This window comes from Lactuca serriola, chromosome 8 (assembly GCF_051521515.1).
Source record: "Lactuca serriola cultivar US96UC23 chromosome 8, Lser_US96UC23_V15, whole genome shotgun sequence".
In the NCBI taxonomy this organism is placed as follows: Eukaryota; Viridiplantae; Streptophyta; class Magnoliopsida; order Asterales; family Asteraceae; genus Lactuca; species Lactuca serriola.
Genome location: NC_136415.1, coordinates 198,485,696 through 198,506,707, shown reverse-complemented (window position 1 = coordinate 198,506,707; position 21,012 = coordinate 198,485,696).

The following is a 21,012-nucleotide window of genomic DNA, read 5'->3' as shown; positions in this document are numbered from 1 at the left end:
TCTTCATAGAATTGGCTGAGTTCCACTTTGGGACTCGGCGAGTCCCTTCGACTCACTTCCCATACAGACCAAAACTGGGACATGCAACACTTCTAAACCATAGATCTATGCTCCTAGGGCATGCTTATCACGTAAAGTTGCAAACTTTACGTGCAGGCATTGCCCCATAAGCTCAAAAAGGCAAATCCAAGCTCTTTAAGAGGTCATACACTCAATAGGGACCTCAATAACCCCAACCACAAAGACTTTACACTTCCAAGATGTCCATAAGGTCCAAATCTGAAGTCCTTTCAGAACATAGAGCATAACACATGGAGCTTGAGGTTTTAGGGCTTGAAAACCACTAATTTGGGACAAAATGGGGATCTAATGAACTAGTGATCAAGGTAAGAACTTTTGTACCTGAATGGAAGCTTCTCACAGTGTAGATTCCAGATCTACCTCCCCTCCTTGCACACTTCAACCTATTCCTTGTTCTTCTAATCTCCAAACCTTCTTCATAAAGCCAAAATCACACTCAAGAACAATATGGGGGCTAAGGTATTGATGTACAGCTCTCTGGAAGTGCTAGGGAAAAAGGAGGCCAAGTTAGAGCGTTTAAATAGGGTGCAAACACCCGGATTAGGGTTTTTGCCCAAACAGGGTCTACTCGCCGAGTTCGGGGGGCCGACTCGCCGAGTCCAAAGCTTAGACCCCGCGTCTCATCCCGCTTCTACTCGGCGAGTTGGTCCTTCAACTCGCCGAGTCCGAGGAAAAATGCATAATTAAGAAATATTAATTACAACGATTACGTATCAGGAACCAGGTGCTACATTTGATTTTTCAATTTTGACTTTCAATTTTTACTTTCAAATTTGACTTTTACGTTTTACTTTCTAGGTTGACTTTCAAGCTTGAATTTCAATTTTTTTTTTTTTTTTTTTTTAATAAAAGGGCATATTATTGGGGTTTCTCAATCGGTGCTATTTTCGGTAAATTATTATTTTTGGTGAATAATGACTTCCTCAATCACCAAGGTTAATGAAACTTCATGTTCTCAGTCCTGTGAAGCTACAATTAAACTTTATCGTGATCAACTTGATTTATTAATTATGGAATTTGAGGACCTTAAATATGAAGGATATACTCTCAAAAAGGCCCAAAAACCTTTAAAAGAACAATTAGAGGCCCAAACCAAAGACCTAAAAAGAATTGAGGAAGAATATAGTATTAAATGTGAACAATATAACTATGCTCAAGTGGATATTGCTAATCTAACTGTCGATCTTGATGCATTAAAAGCTAAATATAAAGATGATGAATTTAACTTTAAGAAATTTGATGTGTCAAGTGAGGTAGTTGTGTCCATCAAAGAAAAACAGTTATAATTTAAAGATAATCAGAATAAGGGTCTATGGTATCACAACGTTCCACCTCCGTTCAACGATAACTATAACCCCCCCCCCCCCTTTGAAACAAATGAGGTAAAGACATTCGATCAGTTTGGCCCACCCCATGTATTAGCTTCAGTTAAGAATGAACAATCTGGACCAACTGAGAATATTGAGGTGAATGATACTAATGTTTCTACCTCATGAGCAGAGCAGGTCACTATGCAAGATGGGTATGAGCAGAACACAAATAACTATTGTTCTACTGAAAATGATTCAAAAGCTTTTGATGAGGTGAGCAATTCTAATTCTTCTACTTCATATGCAGATAAAGAAGTAATGCAAGATGAGAGTAAGCAAAACAAAGTCAATTCTGAGTCTGCTAAAAGTATTTCAAAATCTTGTGATGATGACACTCACGCTGTTGAAAAATCCAAGCCACAAAAGTCTGCCAAGCAGTCTAACAAATGTTCTTATGCTTGTGCTTGTGCTTGTGGAAGTTCTTCTAAACAAACTTTTAATGGACAAGGACCAACTCACTACGTTAAAAGACAGACTTGCTTTAACTGTGGGACTCCAGGTCACATTGCCAGAAATTGACCATATCGTGTATATGTTCCTTACTATGCACAAGGTTGACAGAACGCGCCAAGAGGAAGATCCTCCAAAAGAAACCCTTCGAGATCACATTCAAACAATGGCGACTGGAATGCTAAGAAGGGCAAGAATCAAACTCCCAAGATTAAGAATGGAATGTCGGACAAGAAGCCAAATTCTAGAGATGGTTTAGTTAAACGAAGATTGGTTAATTCAAACTCATCTCGGCGTTTGGTTTCAAGTTCTAAATCGGGTTATAAGGCATCCATCCGATCAACCAAGAAATAGGTTAAACCAAACTACTGATGGCTACCAAAGGTTCGCACTCCCAAATCATCAAATGATTCTAACATTTCTTCATCTGTTGTGTCTAATAAACAAGATATGTCATGGGAGAATGTACCTTGTGTAGATGATAATGGTCAACCCAACTTCAAAATGGACTGCGTTCCAAAGACCAACTAATGATGCACTCTATGCTAGAGTAGTCATGGAGGAATATCATCAGACTTCAGTTTGTTGATAGTGGCTGTTTCAAGCACATGATAGGAGACATCTCTCAACTATACAACATTCAAAACTTCAGTTGAGAGTATGTGTCCTTTGCGGGAAAAGAAGAAAGAAGAGGATCACAAATGAGGATTGTACTTAACGATGTGAAGAATTTTTTGATCTGTTCAGGAATTGAAACATAGCTAAGGTTGAATGTGTTGCTAGATATGTGTGCTACTCTCAGATCATCTGGATGCAACATACATTGCTGATTTACGGTTTGAGCTTTCTTCTCAATACTCTAAATTTTTCATAAAATGATTCGTTTTGAAGATTTTTTTTTAAATTTGCACATTTATTTTGTTTCTATTCATCCCCATGCTCAAATTAAGGGGGAGAAATCAAAATACAAAAAAAATAAAAAAATAAAAAATACAAAAATATGTTTTCTTTCGTAAGTATTTTTGGGAGGTGATATGAGATTTAGTGATAAAGGGCAAGCTAAATTGCCAGACAACTTTGATCCTAAAAGTTTTTGTTTTGTTAAATTAGCATTTTATTTCTGATTTTCTTAAATTTGTTCATATTGTCTTATATGCACAAATTAAGGGGGAGAATTAAAAAAATCATAAAATTTAAAAATCCAAAAATATGTTTATTTCTGTTTTTTAGTTTCTTTTTTCAAAAAAAATCATAAATCCAAAAATATTTTATTTTTCATTTTAATTTTATATCTTAGTTATTTTTATTGTGTGCTAAGTTTATTTTTACTTTTTTTTTTATCTCAAAATTATTTTTTTCTTGAAATGTGAATTCTTAAGAAGAAGAGACTCAAAGAGATTGTATCGGAATATTTTGAGCAAGGAAAAGAAACTTGAAAAGGAGAAAGGAATTGACGGAAGTTTCAAATGCGAATGATTGATTTTTTCATACTGAGACATATACCAATCTTGATAGGAGTCTTCGCATCAAATGTTAATGATCAAAAGACATTTTCACCATGACTAATGTGAAACACCCAACCGTCCTTCACCCGTTTCTTAATTTTCTCCATTAAATCACTTCCACGTATCGGCACCCCTTGCGGTTCGAGTATAAAACAACTCGGCTGAGGGTTACCAAAGATTTTGTGTTCATGATCTTAGAAGTCATTGTCACCATGATTCTAAGTGAAACCCAAAATCTGAAATCCATCCATTTCTGAATTGACGGTGAACATTTTAATGTTTTAGATATTTTCACCAATGAAATTGACGGATAATGTTTCATATCTGGTGTGACACTGTGCAAAATGTCATTTAGGCAGTTTCTTTCTAAGATTGTCAATTTGGTCTTGTCAGCCTTCTTTACCTACAAGCTATCACGGAAACTGGGCGATGAACTCAACAGGGAAACAGATATCGTTGAACGTCTCACCAACGGCCAAGTTAACTTGTTAACTTGAAAAAATGTATTGAGATCTTTGATAAAGGATATACAGGGGCTAACATCAAACTAGCCACGAGTAGTACTCCGATACTCAACAAATCGTACTGCGTTCCTCCATGTTCACACAGATACTGCAAGAAGTCTACATCTGAGCCAAGGTTGGGTCCTTAAACAACTGTGGTGGGAATGGTCTTTATGATTATGTGATTTAAATGGACTTTTTACTCATTTGTTACTTTTCAAGGCGCAGCGGTGATCATTAAAGAACATTAATTCGAAGGAAGAAGAAGTGAAGATCATCTTTCAACACCAAATCTTTCAACCCCAAAAGCAAGGTGAAGCTGTATTTGAAGATTATGTAACAAATTGCATTTAATCCTCCTCAATCAATTTGCTGCTATCTATGTACATGTTGAAGTGATCTAGAAGAATCGGTATCTCTGTTATTTTGTCTAAAGTGTTTCAAAGCTAAAATTGCAGATTTTCAAGAACCTTTACAAGAAGCCTCTACAACCAATGTGATTTCAAATTCAAATCTTTAAAGAAGTCCAACTGTTCAAGATAAATTCATTCATGCAGGCATTCATATGTTCATCTTGAAGTTGTGAAGAAATCGAAGATTAGAGCTGAAAGCTAAAGATCAAGAAAGACTGAAAAGAAAAGAAAGCAATAAACCAAGGGGGAAATTGTTAGAACCAAATTATGGTTTATTCTTAGTGAAAAAAAGCTATAAACCAAAGGGAGATTGATAGGTCATAAATTGTGGTTTATACTTTGCTTTTCATAAGCTATTACAGTTCTCGGTCTAGGACCAGAATCCCTTGAGTTCCTTGTAATTGGACATAAATCACATGTGATTTCGGTAAGGCTTTATATTGTTTTGTTTAGGTTTTGGGCTTGGGCTTGGTTACTAGGCCTAGGCATATATAGTGTTATTTAGGCTTGAAAATCAGTTAGAAGTGAGTAAGGGACGTTCTAGGGGCTGCCATATGCATTAGACTTGAGTTTAGAGAGACCCAGAGAGAGAACAGTGTGTAATCAACATCTTATGTACCCGACTATTCAATATAATAGTGTGCATTGAAGATTAACCTCTTGTTCTTATTTCATATTACATCTTGCATCATTCACTTGATTGGGATTCTGCACCATCAAGTGAATCCGATAGATACATCATAGCAATTTCGGGACTTACACCATCCTTCATTAATTTGTTTTCAAAATAAGTTTCATATAAGAGTTTTTCCAGAAATCATAACACAAAACATGGGGAGATGCATGATGAAGACTGCTCCTTCCCACGATCATCTGAAGTACCTGAAACATACTAAAAAACTGTAAGCTCAAATCTTAGTGAGTCTTCCCCAAAATACCACCACATAAACATAACCAATAATAACATGCACATAGAGCCTACAATATGACTGGACTGCCTCACAATCCTTCAGTCTATCCAGACCGCTCTGGGTTTGTTAGCCTTCAACATAAAGCTTGACCGCCTCAACCAAACCACACACACATATGTCGATATATATAAACATATAATATCAATCAACAAACAAGCGTAGATCATACAGATCAATAAGCATTGTATCATCCTGTCTACCAGGATTCAGATCAACAGATCACTACAATACTCAATCATATGATAATGAAGATAACAATCCAAAGTGGACGGTATTGGTTCCTTCGACCCACAAGTATAGTGAGGAAAACTCACCTCACACTGAAGTGTCAAACAGAACCTCCAGCTTCTAGCTCACAAAACCTCAAACTATCATAATAAATAAACCTCCAATTAATAATCGGATTATCACCTCAAACCCCTTATCCCATAATTGTCCATTAACTCTTCCTTAACTGCGCCAAATCCCAAGTCCAAACCTTGATCCAAAAAGGTCCAATTATACAAGGTCCCTAATTGGCCTAATTTTCCAAACTGGGTCCAACTCCCTAATAGACCTCATCCTAAGGTCCAAATCCTTAACTAGCTCAAAATGCTCCAATGTAGAAAGTCCATTAAGGGCCCAAGCCAAATTGGCCCATAAATGGACCAAATCTGAAGCCCAACTCGCAAAAGCCCAACATAAGTCGTATGTTGGGCGTACCCCAAAGTTATGCAGGGAGTACTCAAACCTCTCATTGACTAGAAACGGGTGCATTGACCGCGTACGAGGGGTGTAGTCCCTTCTACCATAAAGGTATGACCCGAAGTTATATAGGGAGTACGCGAACCTCTCTTTGACTGGAAACTTAAGCACTTAAGCCCAAACTTCAGATCCATGGTCCAAATGCACCTTAGAGTCATAAAGTTTCCAACTTTATGACTTTATATGTCCAAAAGTTCTTAATACAAGATCTTAGCACATTAAGACCTTTCTACCAAATGCATGGGACCCTTCTAGCCATTGGGACCTCATTTTTATGATTAAGGACACCTCCAAGGGTCTGAAAGGACAACTCAAATCATTTAGAACATGCCATGTTCATAACGGAGCATTTGGGACCAAAAATAACTAATAAAGAACCCCACAAGAGATCTAGCAAAACAACCATAAAGGTATGAGCTTTATACCTTTGGATGATGAAAATGAAAGCCAAAATTGCATATCCAAGCCTTCCTTCACGGTCCCAAGCTTCTTGATTCACTTCCATTGATTCTAAATCACCAAAGACACACTTTAAGGCTCTCGCTCTCACTCAAGGGGCTAGGGTTTTGTAAGATTAACTGAGAGACTTGGAGGTTTAAAAGATAAAGGCACTTGGTCAATATTGATGGTTAAATACTCTTTAAACCCTAAAATTTAGGGTTTCACTCGGACACTAGTACGCTCAGCGTACATATGTGTATGCCTAGCATACTAGGGTACGCCCTAGTACGCTTAGTGTACCCATATGTATGTGCATCGTACATCTCCTACCCTCTAAAGTTTCCAAAATGCCACTAGGGCTCCTTAGGGCTAACTCCAAACAACTCCAAGGACCAAAATGTCAAAAATGTAATATCAAGGAAAGGATTCGAAAATACTTGCAAATTCGGGATGTTACAAAATTTAAACCTCATAATCTGATATTAAAATGCCATTGATAAGATTCAATGAATCTTAAGTGATCTAGGAGTTTCATGCTAGATTGAAATTGGTAAACTTGTATTACCTACCTTGATAAATTCACATTACGACATTCCTTTTCTATGTTGTGAATTGTATTTTGGATCCTATCCTTGAATTTTTATTTAGGTTAAAATATTAAGGATTTATATCAATAACTAAAAACTATGTTTCTTTATATAGATGTCTGGAAATGGTGAACTCGTTGCTACTCAAGTCGGCTCCTCCAACTCAAACTTCTCTCTACTCTTGATCTTGTTAAAAGTGAAGCTCACCGGTCCCAACTACATGGACTGGATGAGGAACTTGAATATGACTCTTTTATATGAGGGTAAGGCATATGTCCTTAAAAATCCTGTTATCAAGATTGATCATTCCACCGCCACTCTTGAGGAAATTACCTCATACTGCAAACACTCTGATGATGCCACAAAGGTTGCTTATATCATGGTGGCCACTATGGCACCCGAGCTGGCCAAGTTCTATGAGGACTATTGGCCATATGAGATGGCTCTTGACCTTTATCGGAAGTTCCACAAGAAGGAGAGACAAGAGAGCTACTAAGTGGTCAAATCTCATATGGCATGCAAGCTCAAGGAAAGAGAATTTATCTTCCCTTACATAAAAAAGATTTAAAGGTATGTGGAGCAACTCCACAAGCTCGATGTGTCATTTGATGATGAGTTGGTCATTGATATGGTCCTTAACTCATTACCTCCTAGTTATGATCAGTTCGTTCTAACCTATCATTTGAACAACATGTAGACGACATTGACTAAGCTCCATAATTTGTTGCAAACTGTTAAATCGGGGATGAAGAAAAATCTTGCCTCTACTGCAACAGATGCACCTGTCGTGGCCATTGGATCTAGAAAAGGGAAAAAGAAAAAGGATCTTTTCTAATCTGGTACGAAATGGAAGGCCCGTGTTGGAGGGTCAAGCAGTGGGTTAAGGTCAATATCTAACTTTGATGTCCCTGCGATCAGTAATCTAAAGGAGGCCATTTGCTTACAGTTTGGTGAAAAGGGCCATTGGAGAAGAAGTTGCCTTATGTACTTGCATGGTTTAAAGGATGGCAAGATCAAGGCTTCCTCTTCAGGTATTTACACTATTCAAGTTAATAGCACAAAACTTTGTCATTTATGGATCCTTGACACAAGATTTGGTTTCCATATTGATTATGATTTGTAAGGTCTAAGAGAAAGTGAGGAGGTATAGCATCGGAAGCTCAATCTAATCATGGGGAATAAGTGATCTTCACCTGTTACTAAGATTGGGACATATGGGCTTGTGCTTAGTAGTGTTATTAGGGTTAATTTTATTAACTGTTCTTATTCGTCAAATATGATGCGAAACATTATTTCATTTCATGCACTATTCAGACAAGGTTTTAGATATTCATTGGATAATGAAGTTGGTTCTATTTCTGCTTATCATAACAGTGTTTTTATGTATGAAGCTTTACCTTGTAATGGTGCGTATGAAACTGTGACTTATGTTGATAACCTAGGCAATAGTGTGTTTCATATTGATTCATCCAATGGTGTGGACAAAGCATGTTTGTGGAATTGTCATATTAGCCACATAAACAAGAAACGAATCGCCCAACTCCAAAAGGATGTAGTGTTGAAATCATGTGATCTTAGGGCAGATGATGAATGTGAATCTTGTCTCTTAGGCATGATGACAAAATCAACTTTTGTTGGAACATGTGAAAGAGGTGAAGGATTGATGGACCTAATCCATATGGATGATTGTGACCCATTTAGATCCACCCTAAGAGATGTCAATAGATACTATGTGACATTTACAAATGATTATAGCAGATACGGCTATATCTACTTAATCAAACATAAACCGAAAACCTTTAAAAAGTTCAAAGAGATTAAGAATGAAGCCGAGAATCAATTAGGCAGGAAGATAAAGATGCTCAAATCGTACAGAGGTGGTAAGTATCTTAGTATCGAGTTCCAAGACTATCTCAAGGAATGCGGAATTGTTTCACAACTGACTCCTCCCAGAATACCACAACTTAAATGTGTGGATGAGAGGCATAATGAAACCTTACTATATATGGTCTATTCCATGACGAGTCGGGCTTCTCTTCCTATTCATTTTTTGGGGGTATGCCTTAGAGATGGCCGCCCATATCGTGAATCTTGTTCCAACAAAGAAGGTTACCAAAACGTCTTATGGGATGTAGATATGACAAGCTCCCTCACTCACACATATCAAGGTATACGGTTGTGAAGCACTCGTAAGACAAGAGACACATGACAAACTTCAACCCAGAGCCGCTACGTGTTATTCCATTGCCTATCCACAGAAGTCCTTTGGATACTTGTTTTATAGAACTAGTGAAAACATGGTCTTTCTAGCTCGAAGAGGAGTCTTCCATGAGAGAGAGCTCATATTCAAAAAGGACAGTGAGAGTGCGATTGATCTTGAAGAGATTCATGAGTCATCCAATAAAGGAACCTCAGATAACACTAGCACTCAACATGAGGAAGAGGTTCCAGTTGAGCGTGTTGACAACTCATTACCCATTCGTCATTCTAGTAGGGTTAGCATGACACCTGAGTTCTATGGTTTCCCTATTATTGTAAATGGTGACATGCTTGTTAGTGATCATACACTAGTAAATTTGGATGAACATGCTAACTACAAAGAAATAATGGCATGCCCTAAGGCTACAAAATACAAGGATCAATGGATACTGAGATTCATTACATGTATGATAACCATGTATGGAACTTAGTTGGTCATGTACCTAGTCGAAAGACAGTCAGGTGCAAATGGATCTTCAAAAAGAACACCAACATGGATAGGAAAGTGCACACCTTTAAAGCTAGGCTGGTTGCAAATGGCTTTACTCAAACCCAAGGGATTGGCTATGATGAGACCTTTTCGCCAGTAGCTAAGATAATATCTATCAGGATCATGATTGCCATATCTTCATTTCATGATTATGAAATTTGGCAGATAGATGTTAAAACTGCTTTCCTTAATGGGAAACTATCTAAGAACGTCTATATGAGTCAGCAAGAGGGTTTTGATTCATGCCAAGTTTCCTAATAGGGTGTATAAGCTTGAGAAATTCACTTACGGATTAAAACAAGCATCTCGTAGTTGGAATATTTTCCTCCATGAGAAAGTCAAAGAGTTTGGGTTCTCTAAAAGTGATGATGAGTCTAGTGTATAAGTCAAAGCTAGTGGGAGTATAGTGAGTTTCTTAGTATTGTATGTTGATGACATACTCATTATAGGAAATGACATTCCAACTTTGCAACAAGTTAAGTGTTGGCTTACGAAGTGCTTCGTTATGAAGGATCTAGGGGAAGCGCCCTATAGTATAAGAATAAGGATTCATCGGGATAGAAAAAAATTGTCTTCTTGGTCTTAGGAAGAGTACTTATTTGGATAAAATACCGAAGCGTTTCATTATAGAGAATTCAAAGAAAGGAGATTACCTATTCATATTACTATCCAGTTGAGCAAGAATCAAAGTCCAAGTACTGATGAAGAGATAAGTGACATGAGTCGAGTCCTATATGTTTTCACTATATGATCAATCATGTATGCAGTGACCTGTACCCGCCCTGATGTGTCTTATGCTTTGAGCATGGTTAGTCTGTTTCAGGGAAAACCTGAAAGAGTCCATTAGATTGCGGTGAACAATATTATTAAGTATATGCAAAGAAAAAAAGACATGTTCCTAGTTCATAGCATCAGTGATACGTTAAGAGTAAGTGGTTACAGTGAAGATAGTTTTCAAACAGATTGAGACAACTTGTTTTTGCAGTTTGGTTGGGTATTCCTACTGAATGGAGGATTCGTTACTTGAGAAAATTCCAAGCAAGACACAATAGCTGATTCAACATGTGAGTTTTAGTATATTGTGGCGAGTGAAGCATTGAAGGAAGCGGCATGGCCGAAGAACTTTATCGGAGATCTCGGAGTCATTCTAACTATTGAGGAGCCTATGGAACTGTTTTATGATAATGAAGGTGTGGTTGATTTAAAAAAAGAACCAAATGATCATGGTAGATCCAAGCATATCAAAAGAAGGTACCATTATATTTGACATCAGGTTGAAAAAGGACACCTTCTGGTGAAGAGAGTATCATCAGAAGACAATGATGCAGATCCTTTCACAAAGGATCTAAGCAGAGTCAAGCATTACCAGCATGCTAGGAGAATAGGCCTAAGAGACGATGTTAGTTTTAGTAGTTAAGTGAGATTGTTAAAACTTGTAACAAGTTAAAAATAATTGATTTGGTGAATTAATAACAGAGAATTATTGATGAGTATTATACTGCCTTGTTCAATTATTTACTCTTATGTTGCTTTTTTCACGGTTGTACTTCTTGAGTAATTTGAAATATTCAAACTTCCACATTCGTTCATAATTTTGGAGGTAAGTAGTGAATTAAGATTGTCATGAATTGATTGTAGATTGTTGATTCAGGTTAAGACATTGCAATTTGAACTTCTACAATATTCATGAGTACTTTCAAAATAGGAATTTTTATGTATTGGATGAACCCACACTTAGAGATTACTTCATGGATATTCTCACGAGTAATTTTAAGACGATAACATCTTGTATTCTTAAAACTGAGATATATAGTTCATAGTTTACGAATCGGTTATGTATTGGTTTACTCAATGCGTGTTGTAACTAGATGTTATAACTGGTAATTCCATGTGTGATTTAATGTGTAAGTTATATGACTGTTTAGTCAATATAATTTGTTCCTTTTGCTATAATAGGAAAAACGATATCATTAGGCCCCTCAATGATTTGATGTGGATATATATAGTGTTAGGCCCGGCCAGGACTAATTGATGTGTTCAATTTGAAGTCCAGTAATGTCTTTACAAATCGGGAAACAGAATCTCGGACAACGAGATTAATTATTATTTGTGTCTCGTATCCATAAGATATCTTGAACAAAGAATGAATAGTTGATCACTTATCTTAGGGCCAATAGCTTATTTGAATCAGAGTTTGGCAGTGGCTTTAGAAAGTACTTTTTTCTATTTATTTCAAGGTCTATATTTGCAAATGTAGTTTGTGACAACCCGAAATTTCCATTCTGAACAAACCATATCAAGCCAATAGAAGTTCGAACAGTTTCAGTGAAATTCCAGACTTCGGGTATAAGTTTGGCAGCTTTTCAGGATTTACACTTAAGGAGATATCAGGAGAGTGGATGCACTAGGGTTTTGTGCAACACTGTTATTCCAATACTCTAGGACATTAGAGTTCATTCTGGGAATAAAAATATTTTCTGCCAAATATCCCAGGACTATATATAGAAATATGAACCAAATAATTCATTAGTTACATTTCCAATTAGAGAAAAGCCAAATTCTCTCTCACGGATCTTCGGGTTTTTATCCCAAATCGTGAGTACTTTTATCTAGCTGTATTATATAGATTAGATTATGTTTTATAACACCAAAATCGGACCAAAACCCCAAGATTTGAGAGTTTACCGCCGAAGAACACTAGGGGAGTAAACTCCATTTTAAGGGCCAAAAGTGTCCCAATGACCCTCAAAGCCTTAGAACTCAAACTAGAAGCCTTCATTACAATGTTTAGTCCACAATACAATTAGGAATCCTGGCTAAAAGTGAGTTCACGGCCAAGGAAGTTCTTGGGCCGTGAACTCCATTTTTATGTGCCAAAGTGCCCTAAAAACCCTCCTTAAGCCATGAGACTACATTGGACATGTACCTAAATGAGTTTAGAACTAGCTAACACACTTAGACCACCAAGAGTACGGTGTTCATGGCCCAAAAAGTTCTAGGGCTGTGAACTCCATAAAATGGTGCCAAATGGTGCCATAAACTCTTCTAAAGCCACGTACAAAAGCCTAGTTTAGTTCCTAGTTAATTTAGGGACTTGAAAACACCATAAACATCCTCCCAAGGGAGATTACAGCCGTAATCTCCAAGGGATATGGTCCTAGGGCCGTAAACTCCTAAAAGGAGTTATATTATGCCCTAAACTCTTCCGTAGACCAAGCCATTAAGTAGAAATGCTTGTTAGGGCCTTATAGACCATCAAACATCAAATGGACACATAAGTATGAGTTCACGGCTGTAAACTCATGAGTTTACGACCGTAAACTCATTTAGTAGTGTCTTTAGGGTCGTGAATGCCCTTATGGAGTTTTCCTTGAGCCCTACACATAATAGCTTCCCCTACAAACACTTAGATCCAATCCTAGAGGCTAATAACACTTGATAAAGGTGTTTAGCATGTCCTAGGGTGTCTTGACTTGTTTATTAGTTGTTTATAGACTAATTTGTTACATATATGTGAAATTATATGTTAACTAGGATCATAGAGTGTGTTCAAGACTTTACTTGACACCTAGCGGTCCTACCTCTTGAGTTCATCCGTATCACCTACAACAGGTGAGTTCATACCCCTTAATCAACGATTTAAATGTTTTTAAATGTTTTATGGGGGGGATACAAGTAGAATCATGCTAGTTATTATATCAATCACATGTGATTAATAAGCAGCATATAAATGATTTGCTACACATTAGCTGTTTTACCAAACAGTTGTTATTTAAAGGATTTTCATATACGTTTTATATGTTTAAAACTCCTAATTTAATTGTTCATTATACATTGTATGTTTCATTTCAAACTCATTTACAATTGTGTTTCAAACAAATGTTTCTTTGTATTTAAAACTATTTTGTTAGATAAATACTTCCAACCTGTTTTATAGATTGACATCAAGTCAATCTTTTCTTAGATAGCAATCCTATTCAAACGGTTTTACAAAACTTATTTTATGCTTTTATATTGTCAAATGCATGACTATATATGTATGGTTATATAAGAAATATTTAAAGAACTTAGGAAGGCTACTCACCCTATTTCCTTTTCGCGCTTGAGATGTGGTCTGGTGGGATATCGGTTATCCGCCCGAAGGTCGTTTAAATATTAGTTATATATCATGCATACATATATAGTCATAAAGGTTCTTCCAGTTCAGTTCAATACCCTTGGGTAGCAAGGGTACACATCCATGTCATACGTACCAGTTACATTACTAGTAAGCTACCATATGGGTAGTTTAGGAAGATACTTGGACTATTACTAGAACGCGATATCATACAATGACTCAGTTCATCCATGAGTCAATACTTTCTAGATAGAGAGAACATACATTACAGCTAGTACACACAGTACATTACTATACATGCTAGATAGAGAGAGAACACACGTTACAGCTAGCACACGTACATTACTATTACATAGATATGTTTTACATGATTATGCTTACATGAGTATGTTTACATATATATGTTTACATGAGTGCGGTTACATATACTTTGATAGGACAGACATCACTAGGTTCTATAGCATAGAACAAGTTCAGGATCTAACTATATCGATGAATCACAACGCATTGTGGTAGTTATATCGGGTATACATGATCATAGTAATGTGGATGTTCACGACTTGCATACAGGCAGGCGTCGTGTAAAGGTCCCAAAATCCCTTTGACAGGGGAGCGTTTAGCCTGGGATCTAGCAATCACATTATGCCTTATCCCTCAAACAAGGCAATAGGAGTACAGAGGTAGTCACTTATTACAAATACTACAGTACTTACGAGATTACCCTAGACTTAAGGTAATTAGTACGATTGTAGTTCCACACTACACCATGGTACTATATCATTTTCCCATTACGTTCACTTCGTGAATATTCACACGACGCACGGTAATGCAGAAACTATATTTTTGGTTAATGATAGTCAGATTTGGGAAAATACACACTCTTACAAGACACACACACATACACTAGATGCCTTGGTAGAAGGATAAAATTAGTAGGAAACATAGGGCTTCCTAGGATCATACAAAACATTTTCATACTGACAGTTCATATACATTTTCAATACTTATAGTTCATATACATTTTCAATACTTACAGTTCACATACATACAAATACTTACATACAAATTAAGTGTCACACCCCAAAACCAAGAACGGCGGAAACGTTCTGGGGCGGAGGACGTCATGTACAGTATCACAACAATGAAAAGTAGTAAACAAGCAACAACATCATCCATTGCATTAATAATATAATTATTATACAATTGTGCTCTGTCAAATTTTGATAAACACTAAAGTATAAATCAAAATGAAAGATGCGTCTTGATCGAGCACCATCTTCCTGAACCTTGCATCGGTACCTGTCTATGATGACCTGAGGATACAAGTAATTTTGAAAGCCAGTATCAGCTTTGAAGCTGGTGAGATCATAAGTATTTTATCGTCTTAATTTGTTTGTAAAAATACTTGTATGTATTTGAAATGTAAGTATTTGTATGTATACGAATTGTAAGTATTGAAAATGAAAATGAACTGTAAGTATGAAAATGTATATAAAACAACTGTAAACGTTTGAAAAACCCTAAAAATCCCTATGATTCCTACTAGTAACAAAAAGGAGTCTTCTACCAAGACTTAACTGTTCTCAATGTAGCCTTCTACCAAGACCTACCTGCTCTGAATGTAGTCTTCTACCGAGACCTAATTTCTCTGAATGTAGTCTTCTACCGAGACCTAACTGTTCTGAATGTAGTCTTCTACCAAGGCCTAACTGTTCTGGATGTAGTCTTCTACCAAGACCAAGCTGTATTAGCATTACCCTTTGGAACAAGGGCAACTAACAATGTTAACTGAAGTCATCCGTAGATGTATATTTAGCTATGTTGCTAACAGCTGGGTATAGGAATAGTCAGTCCCCAAAAGTATACCTTTAATGGTATCAACCGTTGACATCCGTGGATGTGCTTTTACCTATGTAGCTAACAGAGATTCTAGGAATGGTCAGTCCCGCAACGTATCCTTGGGTACTAGGATATTAAATCCAATCTATCTCGTCGATTATGTGATTGAATCACAAGGTAAAGAAAAGAATGAGGATTATATAACAGAATCTATACATATAAAATGTACTAGTAATTTTTGTAAGTGTACTCATGTAAATGTGATCATGTGACCATATCTATGTAATAGTATGGTAATGTACTGTAATGTTCTAGCTGTAGTGTACGTGCTCTCTATCTAGCAAGTATAGTAATGTACTATAATTTTCTAGCTGCAGTGTACGTGCTCTCTATCTAGCAAGTATAGTAATGTATTGTAATGTTCTAGCTGTAATGTACGTGCTCTCTATCTAGCAAGTATAGTAATGTACTGTAATTTTCTAGTTGTAGTGTACGTGCTCTCTATCTAGCAAGTATAGTAATGTGCTGTAAAGTATTGATTCATGAATGAATTGACTCATTGTATGGTATCACGTTCTAGTAATAGTTCTAGTATTTTCCTAAACTACCCATACGGTAGTTTACTAGTAATCTAACTAGGACGTATGAATATGGAAGTATACCCTTGCTACCCAAGGGCATTGGATGAACTGGAAGGACCCTTTTATGACTATATATGTGCACATGATATATAACTAATATTTAAACAACCTTCGGACGAGTACTCGATATCCTATCAGACCACATCCAAATCGAGGAAAAGGAAACACGGTGGATAGCCTTCCTAAGTCTTTTAAACATTACTTATATAACTATACATATAGAGGCATGCAATTTATAATATAAAAGCATAAAATAAGTTTTGTAAAACCTTTGAACATAATTATTATCTAAGAAAAGATCGACTTGATGTCAATCTATAAAACGTTTTGAAGGCATGGGTTTGATAAAACAACTTTAGTATAAGGAAACATTTGTTTGAGTCACAATTGTAAATAAGTTCGAAATAAAACATACAGAGTAAAATGTACAGTGTAAAGAGGAGTTTTAAACACATAAAGTGTTTATGAAAAACATTTGAAGTAAATTGCTTGGTAAAACGGCTAATGAGTAGCCAACCATTTGTATGCTGCTTATTAATCACATGTGATTAATATAATAACTAGAATTATTCTACTTGTATCCCCCCCCCCCCCATAAAACATTTAAAAGTAGTTAAAACATTGATTAAGGGTATGAACTCACCTGTAGTAAGTGGATCGGAAGGAAGTTTCGGATAAGTGCTTGGTGTCAAGTGAAGACTTAGACACACACAAAGATCCTAATAACATATAAGGATATATGTATATACACAATTAGTCTTTAAACAACTAATAAACAAGTTAAGACACTCTAGGACATGCTAAACACTTTATACAAGTGTTATAAGTCTCAAGGGTTGCATCTAAGTGTTGTAGGAAAAGCTAGTGTGTTTGGGGTCCAAGGGTAAACTCCCTTGGAGTTTAAGGTTTTGATGGTCATGACACCAAGAGTTTACGGCAGTAAACTCTAGAGTTTACGGTCGTAAACTCTAGTCCTAATGACTAGGTGTTGTTTGGTGGTTTAACAAGCCTCCTGGAGCAATTCTACTAAGTCGTTTGGCCTTTGGAAAGGACCAGGGCATCAAAACACCTCATTTGAGGAGTTTACGGCCTCATGGCGTTTTCCCTTGGGTTCATAAAATGTAAACCCATATGGAAGAGTGTAAAGCCATGTTTTAAAGTCCCTAACACAATTAGGTAAGTGTATGTGCTAGTTTCTAAGCCTAAGGAAGGAAAATAACCAACTTAAACTCACTTTAGGGTGTTTACGGTTTTGGGAGATCCCCAAACCGTAAACCCCTATATTTGATGGTATTCGATAATTTTTCTAGGTTTAAACTCAATGAGGAAGGGTTTAAATATCAACTAGGTCTTAGATTTGAGGCTTAGACACACTTTGGTGTTATTTGTGGTGTTTACGGCCCAAGCATCTCCTTAGACAGTGAACACCTCAAGTCTTGTGTTCTTGACATATTTTCTTGATGTTTAAATGTAATACTAGCATAAAATCACTCTAGGATAGAAGCACTTACTATTGGAAGGCTTGATTTGTGCTAAAAGGCCAAGAACACTTAGTGTGTGTTCTTGGTGTTCTTGGTGTTTTGGAAAATCTAAAAAAAAAAATACATAAATGAATGGATGAATAGATGCACAAACACTAGATTAAGTGTTTTACTAACTTGAAATGGTTAGAACACTTACAACTTTGAAGATTTGGAATTAAATCTTGGATGATACTTGAGAGGATATTTTGGAGTTTACTCTTTTGACTTTTGGTGAGTAAACACAAATGACTAACTTTTTGGGGAGTAAACTCATACATAGGCATGAGTTTACGGTTCTGGGTGATTTCTAAACCCAAAACATAAAAGTTTGGTCCGATGTTTTTAATACGTGAAGTGTTTGCGGTTTTGAAAAATCAAAACCCGAGACGACACTTTCTTTCACCCGTTCGTTTAAAAATAAAAATAAAAAAAATCAAACGAACTTTATATTCCTTAAAAATAAGAAATAATGACTTTGACTTACGATACGAAGTGCTTGACCTTTAGGGTTTGACCGAATGGAAATTTCGGGTTGTCACATCATCCCCATGTTAAAGGGAATTTCGTCCCGAAATTAGAATTTAGATAAGGAAGTAGGCATGAATGATCGAGTCGAGAGGAGGAAACTTCCTAATCGATTGGTTCTAGCGCTCCTAAGTGAAATCGGGTTCTCGGTTGGTATCCCAACGAACCTTCACTAACGGGCAACTGCGTTGCTTCGTCCGCTTGACCTCTCGGTCAAGGGTCACTACGGTTCTAATACGAAGGCGAGGATCTCGACGAGTGGACTTACAAGAGTCCTAACAGAAAGGTATGGTTTCACGATCGAGACCCGAAGAGTCGAATGTACATTACTGAGTTCGCGGAGTAGATCTAGTCTGCAAGATACAGGGCCGATTCTGGCAAGAATCTCGGAGGTCCTATCTATCTTGGATTTAGCTTTCCACGCTTTACGAAGCGTATTAAGCCATTCCCAAAGTGAGTTTTTCCTAAAGAACTTGGTCTCTCACTTGGAACTTCCAAAGGTTCTTTCTCTTGCTAGACTTCCCAGTCAAGGGCCACCCTTTGCTGGGTCAAAGTCGAAAGGTTTCTGTAATTTGCGAGGAGTTCTGAATGAACTTTGATAGTATGTCTGTATGACCTAGAATGTGCCAAATTTCTGTCGGCGTCTCTGGTGTCGACAAATTCTCAACGGTTTTGACAAATTGAAAGAGTACTCAAAAATTTCCACATCACTAACAGTGTGTCATAGAAATTTAACTCTTCAATTTCAAAACTCGTGCCTAGAGAACTTCACGAAAAGTTCCTCCGAAGGAAATGTTTCCATGCGTTTCTTCTTACTACGAGGGTAGATAAGTAAGTCATTACAGGGAGAAATGACGAACTGATCTAAGTAAGAAAGACGTACCCTACTCATTTAGCTCATGAAAACTATGGGCGTATTGGTCCAGGGTGAGAAGCCTAGTCTTCTAATTCTATTTATGTGTAGTTCGTTAAGTTGTCTGGGCTGTTCTTGTATCACCGTAGGTGTTTAGACTGTAGGGCGATCGATTTACAAGAGTCGTATTGGGTTCTAAGTTTGTTCACATGACGATGTGATTACTCGTAGACTTAGGCAGTTCTCCGTCCTGAAGTTCATATTAGAATTCATACATGGTTTCACAATCACAATCTCGTGTATACGAGTCGTGTATAATTAAGACTGAAAAGGTAGTCGAATAAATGATTCTTCTTTAATCTCATATCCCATTGGGGAAAAAGAAGTTAAAGTGGAATCATCAATTCTAAACCTGTAGAACCTTGATTATATATTACCCTTATGTATACATTCCTCAGTGATAGACCAACCGTATGAATCTTTGGGTTGAACTTGACGTACTGCACGAGTGGTACTTCGGGGATTTCTTCGGAAAGGAGAGGAACTATGAGGTACTCTAGTCATGGGTACTTCGGTGTTCTGAAATGACGGTTTCGTTAAAAAGACGTTTACTGATAAAGAGATGTACGTATGAAGCTGGTATGGTGTCGATCAAATTGAATCTAGTTGTATGATAATGTCGGAATCATACAGAAACTTAAAGACATTAGATTGAACATAAGACGTGTACAGAGAAAACACAACCGTGCAACCATGAACAGAGTTACAGAACTTTAGATTTACCACAAGACTATTGTTGCGAATAAGATATACTACAAAAGACAAGTATACGCAGCACGAGAATCCCTATACAGACAGGATCTCGCAAAAAGTAAGACTCTAGTTGCACTAGTTATGGATAGTTTGTAAGTCTGTTACAACAGCACGCCTAAATTACATCAATGAGGGTTCCGGAGTAGGCTCTCCTGTAGCTGTGATCCTAAGAATCCTCCCATCTACGCCAGAGTTCTTTGCTGTAGGGCAATTCTTCTTGAAGTGCCCTATCTCACTGCATTGGTGGCATGACTGGCTAGTACTTGCATTGGTGACGGGATTGAGGTGTTTAGCCAGTGTTATGTGCACACGAGTGCCTTCCTCATTACTCCACTTTGAAAATTGCTTCCTAAAGCGTTCTGCCGGAGTTGCCACATGTGGTTGTGGCATGGCAAGTCTTTGGGCTCTCTTGCGCTCCTTTAGGGCTTTACGATATCGTCTCTTCCTTTCGGTCTTTAGGCTTCGCAAGTCCATGACTGTTGCCATTTGTTGGTTTCCTGGTTTGGTACTACCATCGGAACTCTCAGCCCCATTGTCAGTCTTGCTTGTGTTGCCTGAGTTGATGTGCGTAAGGAAAGTTGTCACAGCAGCTACTACTGCAGCTTGTAATGTAGCAGCGTCGATATGGACGATAGGGGTTTCGTTGCTCGGCTGATCGTTTTTGGATGACGACATGATTCTGTTTCATGAAAAGAAAATAAATTTGTGAGCGATTCTGGTTGACCCTAGAGGTACTTCGACTGCTCAAGGAAAGAGTAAGAGTATGTTCTCGAAAGTTTGACCTACATCCCTATGATGCAGTCCTAGTACGAATTGGAAGTATGATCGCGAAGGTTTGACCTACATCCCAATGATGCAGTCATAGTAACGGGTGGAAGTAAGTTCGT